Below are 20194 nucleotides of genomic sequence, written 5' to 3' on the forward strand. Positions count from 1 at the left end.
CCGCCCCCCTCGCTTACCCCGTCGCTCTCTCTATTCCCCTGGACGTCGCGCTCCTCGACAACGACCCGCCTCTGAGCCTCCCCTCTCTCTAAGGCCGGCTGACCTGGATCTGCATCGTCATCGGAAGCCGCCTCGATGAGCTCCTCTTACACTCTCGTGCGTGTGCTAGCTACTCCCGCTTGAGCTAGTGGTGTCGTCCTGCTGCTTGCGTGTGCTACTGTTCTGTTGTGCCATTGATTGATGGGTGGTTGTGCTGAACTGCTGATGCTGTTGGCTGCTGTTCTCAAACATTGTCAGTTTTCCAACCAATTGATAGCCAATATCTTAGACTTGCCAACAATTGGCATGACAATTATCAGCACATAGGTGAAGTACAGATGCAAGAACAGAAATGCATCTGTAGCTGGCTAATATACCAAGTGTTTACTAAATGCAAGTAGCAGCGCTGATGCGAATGCGATGTGTCGTGCTTCCTAAATCCTAACTGTTGGTCGGTATCTCTTATGTTTCAACATGCCTGACTCGTGATCAAAGTATCCATTGTAGTTGTGAAAGTGCTCGGTTTATGGTCACTTCTTACTTGGTTCTTTGATTTTTCTTGCTTACGATGACTTATTTTATCGATGAAACTATTTATTGCTCCCCCAGGCTGTTTGTGGTGAAATCCAAGGAATTGGTGCGATATCAGGTCATGGAGGGGAGCAAGGACATGCAATAGTCAGCAGACGCTGAACATGTTATTAAAGTACCCAGAGAGCCTGCCATCATTATCAATGGTGTCCCAGACTTGCCTCCTGAGTTCGCATCTGGTTCACAACTTGCAGTAAGAGACCCATCTCCATGTTAAGATACTTCTATGTTCTCGCACTGTAATTGTTGAGCTGTGTGGAGCTCACCTCTACTAATTAATTTTCACTACATGGTGAGCTTTGCTGTTCTGCACTGTGGTAGTAGTAGCTGACGCAGATGCAGGAAATCCCTGCAACACATCAGAGCTAGAATTTTGACTAAACTAACAGATGTTGGACATGTTTGGGCGGGGGAAAGCTTCAGTTATGTCGTCATGTGTATGGTAGGACAACCCAATCATTCGACTTATGTTTACTTTTATGTCCGTATTTTTGATTTCTGCAACATAACCTGTTCCATATGGTGCTATATATCGTTCTGTGTCTTAACTGATGCCAAGCCGTAAAACCTGAGAAGAAGAATTAGGCTGGGAAATGTAATATGTATGTTGTACATGTAGTATTTGTGGAACTTCTAAAGAAGTTTGGTTGCCAGTGTACATGCTTAGCCACGTTGATTTCGGAAAATTGCAACCACGCCTCACTATGCAGCTGTCTGCTACTCCCTCCATTCCTAAATATAAGTCTTTTAAGAGGTTTCACTAGAAGACTACATACAGATGTGTATAGACATACTTTAGAGTGTTGATTCACCCATCTTGTTTCGTATGTAGTCTTCTAATGATATCTCTAAAAAGAATTATATTAAGGAACGGAGGGAGTACATGATTATTGCTGAATTTTCCATATCCCACTTGTAAAACTGTATCCTCTGACTTCCCTTGTGCCTCCTGCTTGAGCAAATCCCCGGGCCTCTCTTCCTCACTCTCCCATGCTCATCCTCCTGCTTTAGGCCGTGCTGCCACTTCAGTCTATGGCGCTCCCCAACTGAGCAGTTGCTGCAGGGGCTTGAATTACACTGATCCCTATGGTAAATTAGCCCCCTAATCTGAAGAAACCTGACCCAGTCAATTTTTTTATCCTAATTGGAATTTTGATACATGGTTCCTGTTTATTTATTTATTAGGTTAGTAGCTGATTGAAAGATGCTTCATATGTGTAGGTGAAAGTTTGGTTTCTGTTTCATTTTTTATACAAGTTTTCGGTGAAAGGTTTGTCCCCTCTTAGTTGAAATTGAAAGTATTTATTTGCACTACTCTGAAGTTCTATCAGAACCTCCTAGTTTAAACTTTAAAGACTGGAAAAATCAATCGCAAGTTCCAGTAGATAGCATGCTTTGAAATTTTGAGACATGCAATTGAATGCTGGGGATGGAACACAGTCAATGTGGAGGGTAAATTTGCATCTATTGTGCCTTCTTAAGGCATGTGGTTATTTTTGAGTTCCATTCATTGTTTCAAAAATCATTCCTCCCCCTTGTAAATTCTAATCCCATGGTCTTTTGAAATCCATTCGTTGTTTCAAAACACAGGTGCCTTTGCTATATACATGGAGCCCTGGCATGCTGATATTTTTGAGTTCCTTGATCTGAGGAAGAACCATGGCAAGGTAAAATGTTAGCCCAGCATTATCTAATTACTGTTTTTGTTTTGCAACTGAAGTACATAACCATTCAAATCTTCTGTGCTTTTTGTGACATTCAGATTTACCTCATACATTTAAAGAGCACCCTGTCCTACAGATGCCTCTGCAAGTCTTAGTTTGCTGCAATTTATGCCCATACAAGAGAATAGTTGATATTAACATACTATTTATGTAGTACATTTTTTCATAATATGGAGGCTTTTAAATAATTATCTGCTTACTGTGACCCAAACCTATGCACTTTGTTTGTGATGTGTGTTTCTGTCAAATACCATCTCTAGAAGGTGTTCTGATGAATGCCAATTTAACAGGAGGAGAACCGTATGAGGGATCTTTTCTTTGCTCTCTGGGTTCCTGATCTATTCATGCAAAGAGTACAAAACAATGAGGATTGGTCCCTATTTTGTCCTAATGAAGCTCCGGGGTTGGCTGATTGCTGGGGTGAGAAGTTTGAGGAATTGTACAAGAAATATGAGAAAGCAGTAAGGTCAAAACTCTGCCCATATACAGCGAGTTAGAAAGGAACACGCTTCAGTAATCCACTTTCTGGTTTCAGGGCAAACCGAAAAAGGTCATTCCAGCACAGACCCTCTGGTTTGACATTTTGAAGGCACAGATAGAAACTGGCATACCTTATATGCTCTATCTTATTGTTATGGGTTCAAGGCTACTTAAGGCATGGGGTCATTAACCAGCACACAAGGCAGCATGACGGCAGCTCTCTTATTAATAGATTAGTTAGGACATCCCAAAGATATATAATTGATCAACTGTCTCAAAATGTAAGATGTTTTTTGACATCGAGATTAATTAAGCAAGAAAACTTGAGGGATACCATCCACTTTTCATACTCCCTTCCAGACCACGGGCCCATCTTTCTCTCCGCAAACCTAGACCCGTAGAACTTTTATGATACTACCATTCTGAAGTGACTTCAAATGAACTGTACCAAAACTCCGGTAGATGCCTAGTGCCATGTGATTTAAGAGGATTTTGCTCAACATACTGTATCCTACTTCTCCGTTGTGTGTCATGCCCTAAGTTTATACATCAAACGATATCGCAGTATAATCTTCTTATATGAATACGGATTGTAATCTATAATTCTACATACTTCATATGAATCACATATCCAATTGGATAGTTTGATTTATTTGGTGTTACAGCCATAATAGTTGATACTGGAGCTTAAATGCTTAGCTTGCAGAGTGAAAGAGCTATTGTACCATCAGTTTCATTTTCTCAACAATTTTGTTGATGATGTCTGGTTGCCTGGTTGTTGGTTTGCATGCCTTCTGTTTGAAGTCCTCTCTGTCCCTTCTCGTCGTATGTAAATAAATTAGAGAGTGACTATCCCTTTTTTTGTCTCTTTATTATGACCAGGAATGCTCAGGTTCTGTAGTGCCAATGTTTCTGGTTATCAACAAGGTACATTGCACACCATTTGTTCGAGGAGAAGAGTTTGAGAAATTCAGTGGAATTTTCAGAAAACATGTGCACACATGTGCGGTCACTGGTAAAGGCATTTCTGAGCTGGAGAGCGCTGTAATAGAGGTCACAGGTCTTGAGTCGGTGCCTTCCGGGGGACGTCGGTGGACTGTAAACCAGGTAAACATCTCCGTACGCCATTAGTAGAAGCCGGAGTAGTTCTTCTCTTAGAATTGTTGCTTCAGTTGTTGCATGAAAGATTGTTGACTTCTTATCCAATTACATTGTGTTGTCCAGAGACAACTGGAACAGCTCATGAGGACCCATGAAGCTTTCACAAGACTAAGTCGTCGATCAATGAGCAGCTGCCCTTGGATTTTTGGACTATTGACTTGAGGGACGCTGCATTGGCTCTGGCAACAATCAGTGGATATGACATATCTGAAGAAGTTTTGAGCAAAATATTCAGCAAATTCTGCATTGGAAAATGATGTCTTTCGGAATCATGCTGGTCCTCGGTCATTTCCGACACTTTTGACCTTTGAGCAGCATATGCAGTGGCATAGAACAATCTGAACAAGCCTGGTAGGTATTCAAAAAAGAAGCAATGAAATTGAACCCATTTTATGGATGGGGTCAAAGATCTATAGGCTGGGATTACTGTTGGCACTGCCCTATAGATTTGGGTTGTATCGTTGTGTATTATATTTGCTATGGAGCTATGTATGTATGGATGCTATGGAACTATATGTATATATGGATGCTATGGAATTTTGGATGTATGGATGCTATGGAATTTTGATATATGGATCATGAAATTTGTTATGCAACTTTGCATATATGTTATGTGTTGTGGATCAGTAAAACTATTGGGCACATATTATGTATTATATATTTGATATATATGTTATGTTGTTGTTTAATTTGTGGTTTTGAAACAAAACATATATATGCCAGAAAGCAGATACTAATGGAGCACCATGGGCTATACTAATGGCGCACTGCTTGGTGCGCCATTAGTATATATGCCCTCGGAGGCATACTAATGGAGCACCATGGGCTATACTAATGGCGCACTGCCTGGCGCGCCATTAGTATACCAGATACTAATGGCGCATCATGAGTGGTGCGCCATTAGTATACCAGATACTAATGGCGCACCATGAGCTATACTTATGGCGCACTACCTGGTGCGCCATTAGTATACCAGATACTAATGGCGCACCTGTGGTGCGCCATTAGTAAAAAATTCTAATGGCGTGATGCTAGTGGCGCACCTATAGTGCGCCATTAGTAGCCAAAACAGGTGCGCCACTAGCAGACTTTTTCCTAGTAGTGTAGATGCAGAAAGTATCGGTCTACTTGTTTTGGACGTGATGACTATATGTATGATCATTGCCATAGATAACGTCAAGACTTTGCACGGTTCTATCAATTGCTCGACAGTAATTCGTTCACCCACCGTCTAGTTGCTTTCATGAGAGAAGCCACTAGTGAACACTACGGCCCCCAGGTCTACGCACAATTATCATCTCCGCTTTTACTTTTACTTTGCTTTGTGTACTTTTTGTTTTAGTTCTCACTTTGCAAATAATCTATAAGGGATTGACAACCCCTTCATAGCGTTGGGTGCAAGCTCTTTGTGTTTGTGCAGGTACTTGTCACTTGACGCGATCCTCCTACTGGATTAATACCTTGGTTCTCAAACTGAGGGAAATACTTACCACCTCTGTGCTACATCACCCTTTCCTCTTCAAGGGAACACCAACGCAAGGCTCCAAGGCCGCGGGGGAATCCTTTGCATATTTGCCAAGGAAATCCCTGTAGGTGTAGCCAGCAGCAGAAGGATTTCTGGCGCCGTTGCCGGGGAGAGATCAAGTCAAGATCTATCCAAGTAAGTGTCACAAACTCATCTCTTGCATTTACCTTTTTTGCTAGTTGCCTCTCGTTTTCCTCTCCCCCACTTCACATTTGCCTTTTTCGTTCGCCCTTTTCTCTCGCTTGCTTTCTGTTGGCTTGTGTGCCATGTGCCTTCAATATGCTTGCATCTTCGCTTGCTGAAAATCTAGTTATATGGATCCTCATCCACTTGCTAATCTCTTTAAGAGATCCAATTATGTTGATCCAATTGCTAGTGAGTTGAGTGCACTTGAGTATCTTTATGGAGTTTTGCTTGAGATGCGTGAATCTGAAAATTGTGAGAAAGAAATTTATGAAGTGATTCACGAGGGCCCCTTGGATGAAAAGCATGATTGCAATGGTTGCACTATAAATTCTATTAGTGACAATCATGCTAAAAATATGCAAAACCCTAAGCTTGGGGATGCTAGTTTTGCTATGTCCACTACTTGTTGCAATGGTCATGAGTTTGGCGATGATTTTTCTTATGATCTTGAAACTTTGTTTAAGTCTCATGATGAATATGATATTTGCAGTATTTTTGAAAGTGGGTTTGGAGAAGTCATGACTTGAGTTGATGATAATCCCACTATTTTTGAAGAGCATCAACTTTGCATGCATGTGGATGATGAAAAGAATATCCTATGTGATAGTTACATTGTTGAATTCGAATATGATCCCACATGTAATTATTATGAGAGAGGAAAATATGGTGGTAGAAACTTTCATATCACTAAATCACCTCTCGTTATGTTGAGATTGCTATTGTCTCTTTTTTCTTCCTTGCATATGGTAACTATTGGTTGTCTTGACAATATGTTTTCCTATAAAATGCCTATGCATCGGAAGTATGTTAGACTTAGATGTGATTTTCAGATGCTTTATGATGCTCTCGTTGTGCTTCAATTCTTGTCTTTTGTGTGAGCATCATTGAATTATCAATGCGTAGCTAAGGGCGTTAAACAATAGCGCTTGTTGGGAGGCAACCCAATGAATTTATCTTTTTTCTTTCTGTTTTGTTGCATCCACAATTTCATAATTCTGTTGTGATTGTGCTTTTTGTGTTTCTTTTTGCGTTTGTGCCAAGTGAAACCGTTATGATTAGTCTTGGGGATGATCGTTTGATCATGCTCGAAAAGACAGAAACTTTCTGCTTACGAAAAGAATTTTATTTTTTCTTATGTGAGAGATTTTGAGTTGATTCTTTTTTCTGTTGATTGCTTCGCTAATTCTTCAGACTGTCGTCATTTTTCAGAATTTTTGATGTACCAAAAGTATACGAAGTATACAGATTGCCACAGACTGGTCTACTGTTAACATATTCTGTTTTTCTTGAGTTGGTTGCTTATTTTGATGAAACTATGGATAGTATCAGGGGGTATTAGCCATGGAATATTGAAAATACAGTAACCCAACATCAACATAAGTAGAATTTAAGTTTGCTACAGTACCTAAGGAAGTGGTGATTTTCTTTCTTATACTAATGATATTACGAGTTTCTGTTTAAGTTTCGTGTTGTGAAGTTTTCAAGTTTTGGATGAAGTTCTTACGGACAAAGAGATAAAGAGTTGCAAGAGCTCAAGCTTGGGGGGTGCCCAAGGCATCCCAAGTTGATTCAAGGATGCCGAAAAAGCCTATGCTTGGGGATGCCCCGGGAAGGCATCCCCTCTTTCGTCTTCAATCCATCGGTAACGTTACTTGGGGCTATATTTTTATTCACCACATGTTATGTGTTTTGCTTGGAGCGTCTTGTATCGTAGGATTCTTTTATTTTTGTTGAGTCACAATCTTCCTTGCTGCACACCTAGAGAGAGAGACATGCACTCACTGTGATTTTGTCGAGCTTCACTTATATCCTTTGGTTAGACAATTCAGCTCACATGTGTTTCACTTATATCTTTTGAACTAGTTGATTTTTCTCTATGTGCTTCACTTCTATCTTTTGGAGCACGGCAGTGCGTGGCGTGGTAGTTGATCTATGCTATGAAAGTAGTCTCAAAAGGGGTAGTTATCCAAAGGGATATTAAAACTTCCACCTTCATGTGCATTGAGTAGTTAGAGAAGTTTGATTCATCTCAATTAGTTTTGAGTTGTGGTTGCGGTAATATTGAAGTTATACTAGTAAGGTGTTGTGGATCTATAAAGACTTGTGTTGAAGTTTGTGATTCCCATAGCATGCACGTATGCTGAACCGCTATGTGATGAAAGTCTGAGCATGATTAGTTTATTCATTGTCATCCTTTGTGTAGCGGTCGGGATCGCGCGATGGTTTATACCTACGAACCCTTCCCCTAGGAGTATGAGTTGAATGCTTTGTTTCGATTACTAGTAAAACTTTTGCAACAAGTATATGAGTTCTTCATGACTAATGTTGATTCCATGGTTTAGATGCACTTTCACCTTCCACCATCACTATCTTCTTTAGTGCCGTGCAACTTCCGCCGGTGCATAAAACCACCATTAGCCTCCCTCAAAACAGCCACCATACCTACCTACTATGGCATTTTCAAAGCCATTCTGAGATATATTGCCATGCAACTACCACCATGACATGTGCCACCACTTCTACATTGCCATTGCATGATCATAAGATAGCTAGCATGATGTTTACATTGATGTCTATGCCATGCTAGATCATTCCACGGTACACTACCGAAGGCATTCCATATAGAGTCATCATTGCTCTAAGTTTTGAGTTGTAAGTGTGATGATCATCATTGATGGAGCATTGTCCCATGTGAGGAAATAAAAGAGGCCAACGAAGCCCATTTACAAAAAGAGGCCATAGATGCCCACAAAAATAAAAATAAATAAATAAAAGGCCAAAGAGTCCACCAAAAAATGAGAGAAAAAGAGAGAAGGGACAATGCTACTATATTTCCACGCTTGTGCTTATTAAGCACCACGATCTTCATGATTGAGAGTTTCTCGTTTTGTCACCACCATATAGCTAGTGGGAAATTTTCATTATATAACTTGGCTTGTATATTCCAATGATGGGCTTCCTCAAAATTGCCTTAGGTCTTCGTGAGCAAGCAAGTTGGATGCACACCCACCGGTTTTCTTTAAGAGCTTTCACATACTCTTAGCTCTAGTGCATCATTTGTAGGCCAATCCCTACTCATTCACATTGATATCTATTGATGAGCATCTCCATAGCTCATTGATATGCCTAGTCGATGTGACCATCTTCTGCTTGTTTGCCTTGCAACCTCCACCACACTCCATTCCACTTATAGTGCTAAAACCATGGCTCACGCTCATGTATTGCGTGAGAGTTGAAAAAGTTTGAGAAAGTAAAGGTGTGAAAACAATTCCTTGGCCAATACCGAGGTTGTGCATGAGTTAAATTCGTTGTGCAAGGATGATAGAGCATAGCCAGACTATATGATTTTGTAGGGATAACTTTCTTTTGGCCTTGTTATTTTGAAAGTTCATGATTACCTTGCTAGTTTGCTTGAAGTATTATTGTCTCCACGTCAATAGCAAACTATTGTTTTGAATCTAATGGATCTGAACATTCATGTCACATAAGAGGAGTTACAAAGGACATCTACGCTAGGTAGCATGAAAGCATCAAAAATTCATTCTTTATCACTTCCCTACTCGAGGACGAGCAGGAGTTAAGCTTGGGGATGCTTGATACGTCTCAAACATATCTCTAATTTTTGATGGTTTCATGTTGTTATCTTGTCTACTTAGGATGTTTTATACACCTTTTATATCTTTTCGGGGACTAACTTATTAATTCAGTGCCAAGTGCTAGTTCCTGTTTTTTCTGTGTTTTTGACTCTTTTCAGATCTGATTTTGGAACGGAGACCAAACGGAATAAAATCCCCGAAATGAATTTTTCCAGAACAGAAGACGATCGGGGGACTTGAGGGCCAAGGCAGGAGGCCCATAGGGAGCCCACAAGCCCTATAGCCGCGGCCACCGGGGCCCGCGGCTACCAGGCTTGTGACCCCCCTGGAGCTCCCCTGCCCTAGCTCTTTGGCCTATATATTCCCTAAAATCCCAGAAAAAATAAGGACGTCCACGAAACCACTTTTCCGCCGCCGCGAGATCTCATCTGGAGACCCTTCCCGGTGCCCTGCCGGAGGGGACTTTGGAGCTGGAGGGCTTCTACATCAACATCATTGCCTCTCCAATGACTCGTGAGTAGTCTACTTCAGACCTACGGGTCCGTAGTTAGTAGCTAGATGGCTTCTTCTCTCTCTTGGATCTTCAATACAAAGTTCTCCATGATCTTCATGGAGATCTATCCGATGTAATCCTCTTTGGCGGTGTGTTTGTCGAGATCCAATGAATTGTGGATTTGTGATCGGATTATCTATGAATTATATTTGAGTCTTTGCTGATTTATTATATGCATGATTTGATATCCGTGTAAGTCTCTCCGAGTCTTGGGTTTTGTTTGGCCAACTAGATCTATGATTCTTGCAATGAGAGAAGTGCTTGGTTTCGGGTTCATACCGTGGGGTGACCTTTCCCAGTGACAGAAGGGGCAGCAAGGCACGCATCATGTTGTTGCCATCCAGGGTTACAAGATGGGCTTTCCTCATAGATTTGAGATTGTCCATCTACATCATGTCATCTTGCTTAAGGCGTTACTCTGTTCTTATGAACTCAATACACTAGATGCATGCTGGATAGCGATCGACATGTGGAGTAATAGCAGTAGATGCAGAAAGTATCGGTCTACTTGTTTTGGACGTGATGCCTATATGTATGATCATTTCCATAGATAACGTCATGACTTTGCGCGGTTCTATCAATTGCTCGACAGTAATTCGTTCACCCATCGTCTACTTGATTTCATGAGAGAAGCCACTAGTGAACACTACAGCCGCCGGGTCTACTCACAATTATCGTCTCCACTTTTACTTTTACTTTGCTTTGTCTGCTTTTTGCTTTCACTTCTCACTTTGCAAACAATATATAAGGGATTGACAACCCCTTCACAGTGTTGGGTGCAAGCTCTTTGTGTTTGTGCAGGTACTTGTCACTTGACGCGATCCTCCTACTGGATTGATACCTTGGTTCTCAAACTGAGGGAAATACTTACCGTCGTTGTGCTTCATCACCCTTTCCTCTTCAAGGGAACACCAATCCAAGGCTCCAGGGCCGCGGGGGAATCCTTTGCATATTTGCCAAGGAAATCCCTACAGGCGTAGCCAACAGCAAGGGTTAGATAGTTTTAGTGGGTGCAGAAAATCTCAGGGTAAAGTCTAGGTGCACTAATCGTCTCGGCTATTGTCCATGCTACCTAAGGCTTCCTATAGTCAGGATGGCTCTGATACCAGCTCTGTGGGGACCCCGACTTACAAGTTGAGGTCGCCGAATAAACGTGCTCAGTGATCCCAGAGATCAATGCTCACCGAACACACAGATACTTAATACTGAGAGTCTTACATCCAAGTATCGAATTATTACATCACGTGACCGAATGGTCAAGTTCACAAGGTAGGGCCTATAAGGCCAATCACACGGATACAACTAGTAGCGGAAATCTTAGGGCTAAATGGGTGCCCGTGCCATCAGCCTACACCAACAGGCATTCAGACTGGGAAGCATCCTTGTTCGGAGGTCCGTCTCCGAAGACGTACTCTTCACCAAGCTCTGGTCCTTCCATGTCTGGTCAATAATATAACCAGTGGCAAGCCAATGAGTACTTTTGAATGTACTCGCAAACAGCCCATAATATGAACAATGCAATTGAAAGGATAACAAGTAATATGCATCTTTGGTGGATATCATCTTGGTTGTAGCTAAACATGATCATGGATGTGCAACATAAGTTAAGTGTTGATTTGAAGAACAGGTTACACATATCAACATATCTGTCATGGGCTGAACACTCCGGGTTGACCCTATATGCCAAGTCACCAAACTTGGTCATATCAACTCTTTCATAAAACACCATTTATCACATACTGACACACACTTGGTTTATGCGGAAACGACGGGACGTAATTTAAGCAGGATTAGCCAACTGTCCTTGACCGTGGACACGGCTATTCGAATAGTTTTACACTCTTTCGAAGTAGTACGCTGGACCCACGAGATCCGGGAAACTTCTATGTCATGCACGACTTGTGGTATATAACATACCCGAGGTAAGTACCCGATCAATGCCTTTCCCCTGAGAATACTAGACAAAGAGGTCCACTCGATTGGTACCCAGCTCACATGATGTACGTGTTACGAGCACCGACTCTGGACAGTATCATCCATGCGGGGACCAACGGTGTGCCTGGAACACTAAAAACAGCATAGTCGCCCTACCTGGCACGACCCCATCACGAGAGTTTCAACACATCACTCCTGCCACTAGTAATGTGGCTCTTTGCTAGCACCGACCAGAGTAATCAACAATGCCCCATCCCATAAAGGGGTAACGTGGTCATACAGGTAAGGTTGGGACGGTCGACACATCATAAATCTAATCCCATTTACGAAACCATACACACACAAACACCCGGTGCACCACTTCTCTAAAAGTGGCCACCTAACTCTTCATCACCCTCGGGCATTAGTGGCACCCGACGGGGTTTTCATAAACCTTTGATTTATACCAACATCATGCTCATGCTATTATGCTTATCTCCACTTGTGAACATGGTAATAGCGTGACCCTCATAGGTGGTAGGATCATGCTCAAAATGCAAGTGCTCCGAAGGAGCCATTGGTAACATCACTTCAATGATTTATCGATGCTTATGATCACATGCAACGGAAATATTTTCTCTACTACCATGCAATATAACATGTGTTCAAAACATGGTCAAAGGGTTGCTTGCCTTGGTCAGCTAGGTATCTGGGGTCTTGGAGGTCTTCAAGTCCAACTTCTTCATCACACGGGTTTTCTATTGTCGTAATAAATAAAAGCAATAAGTAGCTCACTCCAAAACAGATCACAAAGTCACTTTAAAAATGTTGTTTAATTCTGATAAATTCATACTGTTATTTTAAAAATATTTTTCTCTAGTTTTAGTGAAATAATAAAAAAATTTAAATATGACAGAAGCAAAACTATTCCAAATTAACCCTTTGTATTATAATAAAACAGAATAGTTGTTGCAAAAATTCATACAATGGTTCTGTTAAGTACTACACATTTTTAGAAAAATAACAATGGAAGAATCATATTATTTCACTGGTTAAATCTTTTTATAAAAATCAATTAAAATAAGGTTTTAAACAAAAATAAAAAGGGCTACATCCCCTGGCCTGGCTTGGCCTGGGACTGGGCCGGCCCACTGGCCAGTCAACTAGCCTGCCCAAGCGCGCGCCCTCAGGTTTGAACCTGACCCGCGGGCCTATGTGGTGAGTGGCTACGGGCAGCGAGGGAGAGAGAGATGGGCCACCGACAGGTGGGGTACACCTGTCGGGGTTGTCTCTTACCTCTGGTGAGAGAGGAGGAGGAGCACGCCAACGTGGCTACCGACGTCCTCGGGCCCAAACGACGACAGCAATGGGTCCGGCTCGTCTTCGCCTACCTGCTGGTGGTCGAGTCGACGGTGGAGGGGCTCTGGTTCACCGACGACGAGGTAGCCACGGCGGAGGGGTTTCGGGTGAAGGTGGAGGTGGCAGCTACTGGCACGAATTCGCTCAGGGGAAGAGGGGGGAATGCTTCCTGGTGTAACAGGGACTCTTTTGGTGGGCAGAGGGACGCGAGAACCAACCTGTAGCGGGAGATCGACCGGAGCTCCGAGGCGGAGGGGCCTCGGTCGATCTCGAGCACCGGGGCTCTGCTTGCTCAATGGGGTGCCTAGGGAGGTGATTGAGGTCTCGGTGAGGTGGAGTGAGGGGTTCTGGAGAGAGGGGAGGGGCTATTTATAGGCCCGCGGCGGTGAGCCGACTCGGGAGCGCCCGTGATCCAACGTGGCGTGCATGGGGGGTGCAGAGAGAGGCTGGGGTCGAAACCACGGTCTTAGGACGTGGTTTTGGACCTCTAGGACTCACTTCAAGAGAGAGGGAGAGAGGAGAGGCGAGCTATCATGGCCGCGCTCCTTTGGCACTTCTGGTGCGCGCGGGCACGCGTCGCACCGGCTCTTAGCGCGGGAAAGGAGGAGCCCTGAGGGCTGCCTCACGCAGAGGGGCTGTCGGGGGAAAGGAGAGACGCCGCGGGGAGGCTGGAACTGGCCGAGGGCGTATCCCCCACCTCGGTTGCTCTCTGTAGCGCGCCCAGAGCACAGCTTTGGCATGCCACGGCATGCTAGCACGCTCTGGGGTACCTTGGATGTGTCCAGCATGTCCTGGGCACTGGCTTGGAGATGCCTAGTGATACGTCTCAAACGCATCTATAATTTTTGATGTTTTCACGCTGTTATCTTGCGTTCTTTGTATGTTTTATGTACCTTTTTATATCTTTTTGGGACTAACTTAATAATTCAGTGCCAAATTCCAATGCACGGAGTCCAAACGGAAGAAAAGCCCCGAAATGATTTTTTTCCCGTACGGAAGAAGTCCACGGGGCTTTTGGACCAAGCCAAATAGGCTCCAGGGAGCCCACAAGCCCCCACTCCGCCACCAGGGGGAGGCGGCGGTGGGCAGGCTTGTGGCCTCCCTGGCCGCCCCCTGACCTAGGTCTTTGGCCTATAAATTCCCAAATATTCCGCAAAAAATCATGGGAGCCTCAAAAATACTTTTCCGCCGCCGCAAGCTTCCGTTTCCGCGAGATCTCATCTGGAGACCCTTCCCAGCGCCCTGCTGGAGGGGACTTTGTAGTTGGAGGGCTTCTTCATCATCACCATCGCCCCTCCAATGACTCGTGAGTAGTTCACTTCAGACCTACGGGTCCGTGGTTCTATCAATTGCTCGACAGTAATTTGTTCACCCGCCGTCTACTTGCTTTCATGAGAGAAGCTACTAGTAAACACTACGGCCCCCGGGTCTATTCACATCCATCGTTTACAACTCCGCTTTTACTTTGCTTTGTTACTTTGTTGCTTTTAGTTCTCACTTGGCAAACAATCTATAAGGGATTGACAACACCTTTATAGCATTGGGTGCAATTTTTCGTGTTTGTGCAGGATCTTGAGATACTCCTCCGCCGGATTGATACCTTGGTTCTGAAACTGAGGGAAATATTTACCTCCGCTGTGCTACATCATCCTCTCCGCTTCGAGGGAACACCAACGTAGAAGGATTCCTGGTGCCGTCAACGTGCCCATTTCTGGCGCCACCGGAAGGTCTTTTGTGCAGTAGCATAACAGACATCAGAAGCATTTCTGGCGCCGTTGCCAGGGAGGAGAAATCAAGATCTATCCAAGTAAGTCTCACAAACTCTTATGTTGCATTTACTTTTGTTGCGAGTTGCCTCTCGTTTTCCTCTCCCCCACTTCACATTTGGCGTTTTCATTTGCCTTTCTCCTTCGCCGTTTTCCTTTGCTTTTTTCGTTTGCCCTTTTCTCTCACTTGCTTTCTGTTCGCTTGTCTGCCATGTGCCCTCAATATGCTTGCATCTTCACTTGTTGAAAATCTAGTGATATGGATCCTCATCCACTTGCTAGTCTCTTTAAGAGACCCACTCGTGTGGAACAAATTGCTAGTGAGTTGAGGGCAATTGACTATTTATTTTGAGTTTTGCATAAGATGCGTGAATCTGAAAATTGTGAGGAAGAAATTCACGAAGTGATTCACGAGGGATCCTTGGATGAAAAGCATGATTGCAATGGTTTCACTATAAATTTTATTAGTGATAATCATGCTAAAATTATGCAAAACCCTAAGCTTGGGGATGCTAGTTTTGCTATGACCACTACTTATTGCAATAATCATGATTGGGGTGATGATCTTTCTTATGATCTTGAAAATTTGTTTAAACCTCATGATGAATATGATATTTGCAATGATATTGAAAGCGGGTTTCGAGACGTCATGAATTTAGTTGATGATAATCCCACTATTTTGAAGAGCGTTAACTTTTCATGCATGTGGATCATGAAAAGAATATCCTTTGTGATAGTTGCATTGTTGAATTCGAATACGATCCCACATGTAATAGCTATGAGAGAGGAAAATATTGTGGTACAAACTTTCATGTTACCAAATTACCTCCCATTATGTGGAGATTGCTATTGTTCTTTCTTCTTCCTTGCATATGGCAACTATTGGTTTTCTTGCCAATTTGTTTTCCTATAAAATTCCTATGCATAGGAAGTATGTTAGACTTATATGTGATTTTCACATGCTTCAGGATGCTCTCGTTGTGCTTCAATTCTTGTCTTTTGTGAGTGCATCATTGAATGCCTAGCTAAGGGCGTTAAACAAAAGCGCTTGTTGGGAGCCAACCCAATGAATCTATCATTTTTCTTTCTATTTTGTGTTTTCCACACTTTCATAATTCTGTTATGATTGTGTTTTTTGTGTTTCTTTTTTCGTTTGTGCCAAGCAAAACCGTTATGATTAGTCTTGAGGATGATCGTTTGGTCATGCTGGAAAACACAGAAACTTTCTGCTGACGAAAAGAATTTTCGTTTTTTTTCTGTAAGAGGTTTTGAGTTGATTATTTTTGCTGCTGATTTCTATGCAAGTTCTTCACACTGTCGTAACTTTTCAGAATTTTTGAAATACAGAGGTATACGAAACATATAGATTGCTACAGACTGGTCTGCTGTTAACAGATTTTGTTTTTGTTGTGTTGGTTGCTTATTTTGATGAAACTATGGATAGTATTGGGGGGTAATAGCCATGGAAGATTGAAAGTACAGTAATCCAACATCAGCACAAGTATAATTTAAGTTTGCTACAGTACCTAAGGAAGTGGTGGTTTTCTTTCTTCTACTAATGTTATCACGAGTTTCTGTTTAAGTTTCGTGTTGTGAAGTTTTCAAGTTTTGGGTGAAGTTCTTATGGACAAAGAGATAAAGAGTGGCAAGAGCTCAAGCTAGGGGATGCCCAAGGCACCCCAAGAGATTCAAGGATGCCGTAAAATCCTAAGCTTGGGGATGTCCCGGGAAGGCATCCCCTCTCTCGTCTTCAATCCATCGGTAATGTTACTTGGGGCTATATTTTTATTCACCACATGTTATGTGTTTTTTCTTGGAGCGTCTTGTATCGTAGGAGTCTTTTATTTTTTTTGTGACAGAATCATCCTTGCTACACACCTAGAGAGAGAGAAACGGACACACCGTGATTTTGTCGAGCTTCACTTATATATTTTGGTAGACAATTCAGCTCACATGTGCTTCACTTATATCTTTTGAGCTAGAAACTTTTGCTCTATGTGCTTCACTTATATCTTTTAGAGCACACAGCGGTGCGTGGCTTGGTGGTTGATCTATGCTTTGAAAGTAGTCTCAAAAGGGGTAGTTTTCCAAAGGGATACGAAAACTTCCACTTTCATGTGCATTGAATAGTTAGAGAAGTTTGATTCATCTCAATTAGTTTTGAGTTGTGGTTATGGTAATATTGAAGTCATGCTAGTAAGGTGTTGTGGATCTAGAAACACTTGTGTTGAAGTTAGTGATTCCCGTAGCATGCACGTATGGTGAACCGCTATGTGATGAAATCTGAGCATGATTAGTATATTGATTGTCATCCTTTGCGTGGCGGTCGGGATCGCGCGATGGTTTATACCTACCAACCCTTCCCCTAGGAGTATGCGTTGAATGCTTTGTTTCGATTACTAATAAAACTTTTGAAACAAGTATATGAGTTCTTCCTGACTAATGTTGAGTCCATGGTTTAGATGCACTTTCACCTTTCACCATCACTATCTTCTTAGTGCCGTGCAACTTTCGCCGGTGCGCAAAACCCACCATTAGCCTCCCTCAAAACAGCCATCATACCTACCTAATATGGCTTTCTCAAAGTCATTCCGAGATATATTTCCATGCAACTACCACCATGACATGTGCTACCACATCTACATTGCCATTTCATGATTGTAAGATAGCTAGCATGATGTTTCCATTGATGTCTATGCCATGCTAGATCATTGCCACGGTACACTACCGAAGGCATTCCATATAGAGTCATAGTTGCTCTAAGTTTTAAGGTGAAAGTGTGATGATCATCATTATTGGAGCATTGTCCCATGTGAGGAAATAAAAGAGGCCAAAGAAGCCCATAAAAAAAAGAGGCGAAAGAGCCCACTAAAAAAATAAGAGAAAAAGAGAGAAGGGACAATGCTACCAATTTTTCCACACTTGTGCATATTGAGCACCATGATCTTCATGATTGAGAGTCTCTCCTTTTGTCACCACCATATAGCTAGTGGGAAATTTTCATTATATAACTTGGCTTGTATATTCCAATGATAGGCTTCCTCAAAATTGCCTTAGGTCTTCGTGACCAAGCAAGTTGGATGCACACCCATTAGTTTACTTTAAGAGCTTTCACATACTTGTAGCTCTAGTGCATCATTTGTATGGCAATCCCTACTCACTCACATTGATATCTATTGATGAGCATCTCCACAGCTCATTGATATGCCTAGTTAATGTGACTATCTTCTCCTTTTTGTCTTGCAACCCACACCACATTCCACACCATCTATAGTGCTATAACCATGGCTCAAGCTCAAGTATTCGTGAGAGTTGAAAATGTTTGAGAAAATAAAGGTGTGAAAAAATTACTTGCCCAATACCGGGGTTGTGCATGATAATTCGTTGTGCAATGATGATAGAGCATAGCCAGACTATATGCTTTTGTAGGGATAACTTTCTTTTGGCCTTGTCATTTTGAAAGTTCATGATTATTTTGCTAGTTTGCTTGAATTATTATTGTTTCCATGCCAATAGCAAACTATTGTTTTGAATCTAATGGATTTGAACATTCAAGTCACATAAGAGGAATTACAAAGGACACCTATGCTAGGTAGCATCAAAGCATCAAAAATTCATTGTTATCACTTCCCTACTCGAGGACGAGCAGGAGTTAAGCTTGGGGATTCTTGATATGTCTCAAACGTATCTATAATTTTTGATGTTTTCACGGCGTTATCTTGCCTTGTTTGTATGTTTTATGTACCTTTTTATATCTTTTAGGACTAACTTATTAATTCAGAGCCAAGTGCCAGTTCCCGTTTTTTCATGTTTTTGACTCTTTTCAGATTTGATTTTGGAACGGAGTCCAAACGGAAGAAAAACCCCGAAATGATTTTTTCCCGAACGGAAGAAGTCCAGGGGGATTTTGGGCGAAGCCAGGTGGGCTCGAGGGAGCCCACAAGCCCCCACTCCGCCACCAGGGGGAGGCGGCGGTGGGCAGGCTTGTGGCCTCCCTGGCCGCCCCCTGACCTAGGTCTTTGGCCTATAAATTCCCAAATATTCCACAAAAAATCAAGGGAGCCTCGAAAATACTTTTCCGCCGCCGCAAGCTTCCATTTCCATGAGATCTCATCTGGAGACCCTTCCCGGCGCCCTGCCGGAGGGGACTTTGGTGTTGGAGGGCTTCATCATCATCATCATCATCGCCCCTCCAATGACTCGTGAGTAGTTCACTTCAGACCTACGGGTCGGTAGTTAGTAGCTAGATGGCTTCTTCTCTCTCTTGGATCTTCAATACAAACTTCTCCATGATCTTCATGGAGATCTATCCGCTTTAATCTTCTTTGGTGGTGTGTTTGTCGAGATCCAATGAATTGTGGACTTGTGATCAGATTATTTATGATATGTATTTGAGTCTTTCCTGATTTCTTATATGCATAATTTGATATCCTTGTAAGTCACTCCGAATCTTGGTTTTTGTTTGGCCTACTAGATCTATGATTCTTGCAATGGGAGAAGTGCTTGGTTTTGGGTTCTGCCATGTGGTGACCTTTCTTAGTGACAGTAGGGGCAGCAAGGCACACATCAAGCAAATGCCATCAAGGGTAAAAATATGGGGTTTTTATCATTGGTTTGAGATTATCCATCTACATCATGTCATCTTGCTTAAGGTGTTACTCTTTTCTTATGGACTTAGTACACTAGATGCATGCTGGATAGCGGTCGACGTGTGGTGTAATAGTAGTAGATGTAGAAAGTATCGGTCTACTTGTTTCGTACGTGAGACCTATAGAAATAATCATTGCATAGATATCGTCACGACTCTGCACAGTTCTATCAATTGCTCGACAGTAATTTGTTCACCCACCGTCTACTTGCTTTCATGAGAGAAGCCACTAGTAAACACTACGGCCCCCCGGTCTATTCACATCCATCGTTTACAACTCCGCTTTTACTTTGCTTTGTTACTTTGTTGCTTTTAGTTCTCACTTGGCAAACAATCTATAAGGGATTGACAACCCCTTTATAGCGTTGGGTGCATGTTTTTGTGTTTGTGCAGGATCTTGAGATACTCCTCCGCCGGATTGATACCTTCGTTCTCAAACTGAGGGAAATACTTACCTCCGCTTTGCTACATCATCCTCTCCGCTTCGAGGGAACACCAACGCAGAAGGATTCCTGGTGCCGTCAACGTGCCCATTTCTGGCACCACGGGAAGGTCTTTTGTGCAGTAGCATAACGGACATCACGTAGCTGTTGTAGTCCCGTGGGACCCTCGGCTGGTGAAAGAGAGACAAGGAAATAGGTGATGTCAGCCT

The 20194-nt window shown here is 42.6% G+C and overlaps 1 long non-coding RNA gene across 1 annotated transcript; it reads left to right on the forward strand.

Moving 5' to 3' along the window:
* The first annotated feature begins 2673 nt into the window (after positions 1-2673).
* On the forward strand, positions 2674-3059 carry LOC123452044. The gene is made up of 2 exons (XR_006632564.1): positions 2674-2815; positions 2890-3059. It is a non-coding gene; the product is annotated as an uncharacterized LOC123452044 (long non-coding RNA).
* Positions 3060-20194: the final 17135 nt, after the last annotated feature.

This window comes from Hordeum vulgare, chromosome 5H (genome assembly GCF_904849725.1).
Source record: "Hordeum vulgare subsp. vulgare chromosome 5H, MorexV3_pseudomolecules_assembly, whole genome shotgun sequence".
Classification (NCBI taxonomy): Eukaryota; Viridiplantae; Streptophyta; class Magnoliopsida; order Poales; family Poaceae; genus Hordeum; species Hordeum vulgare.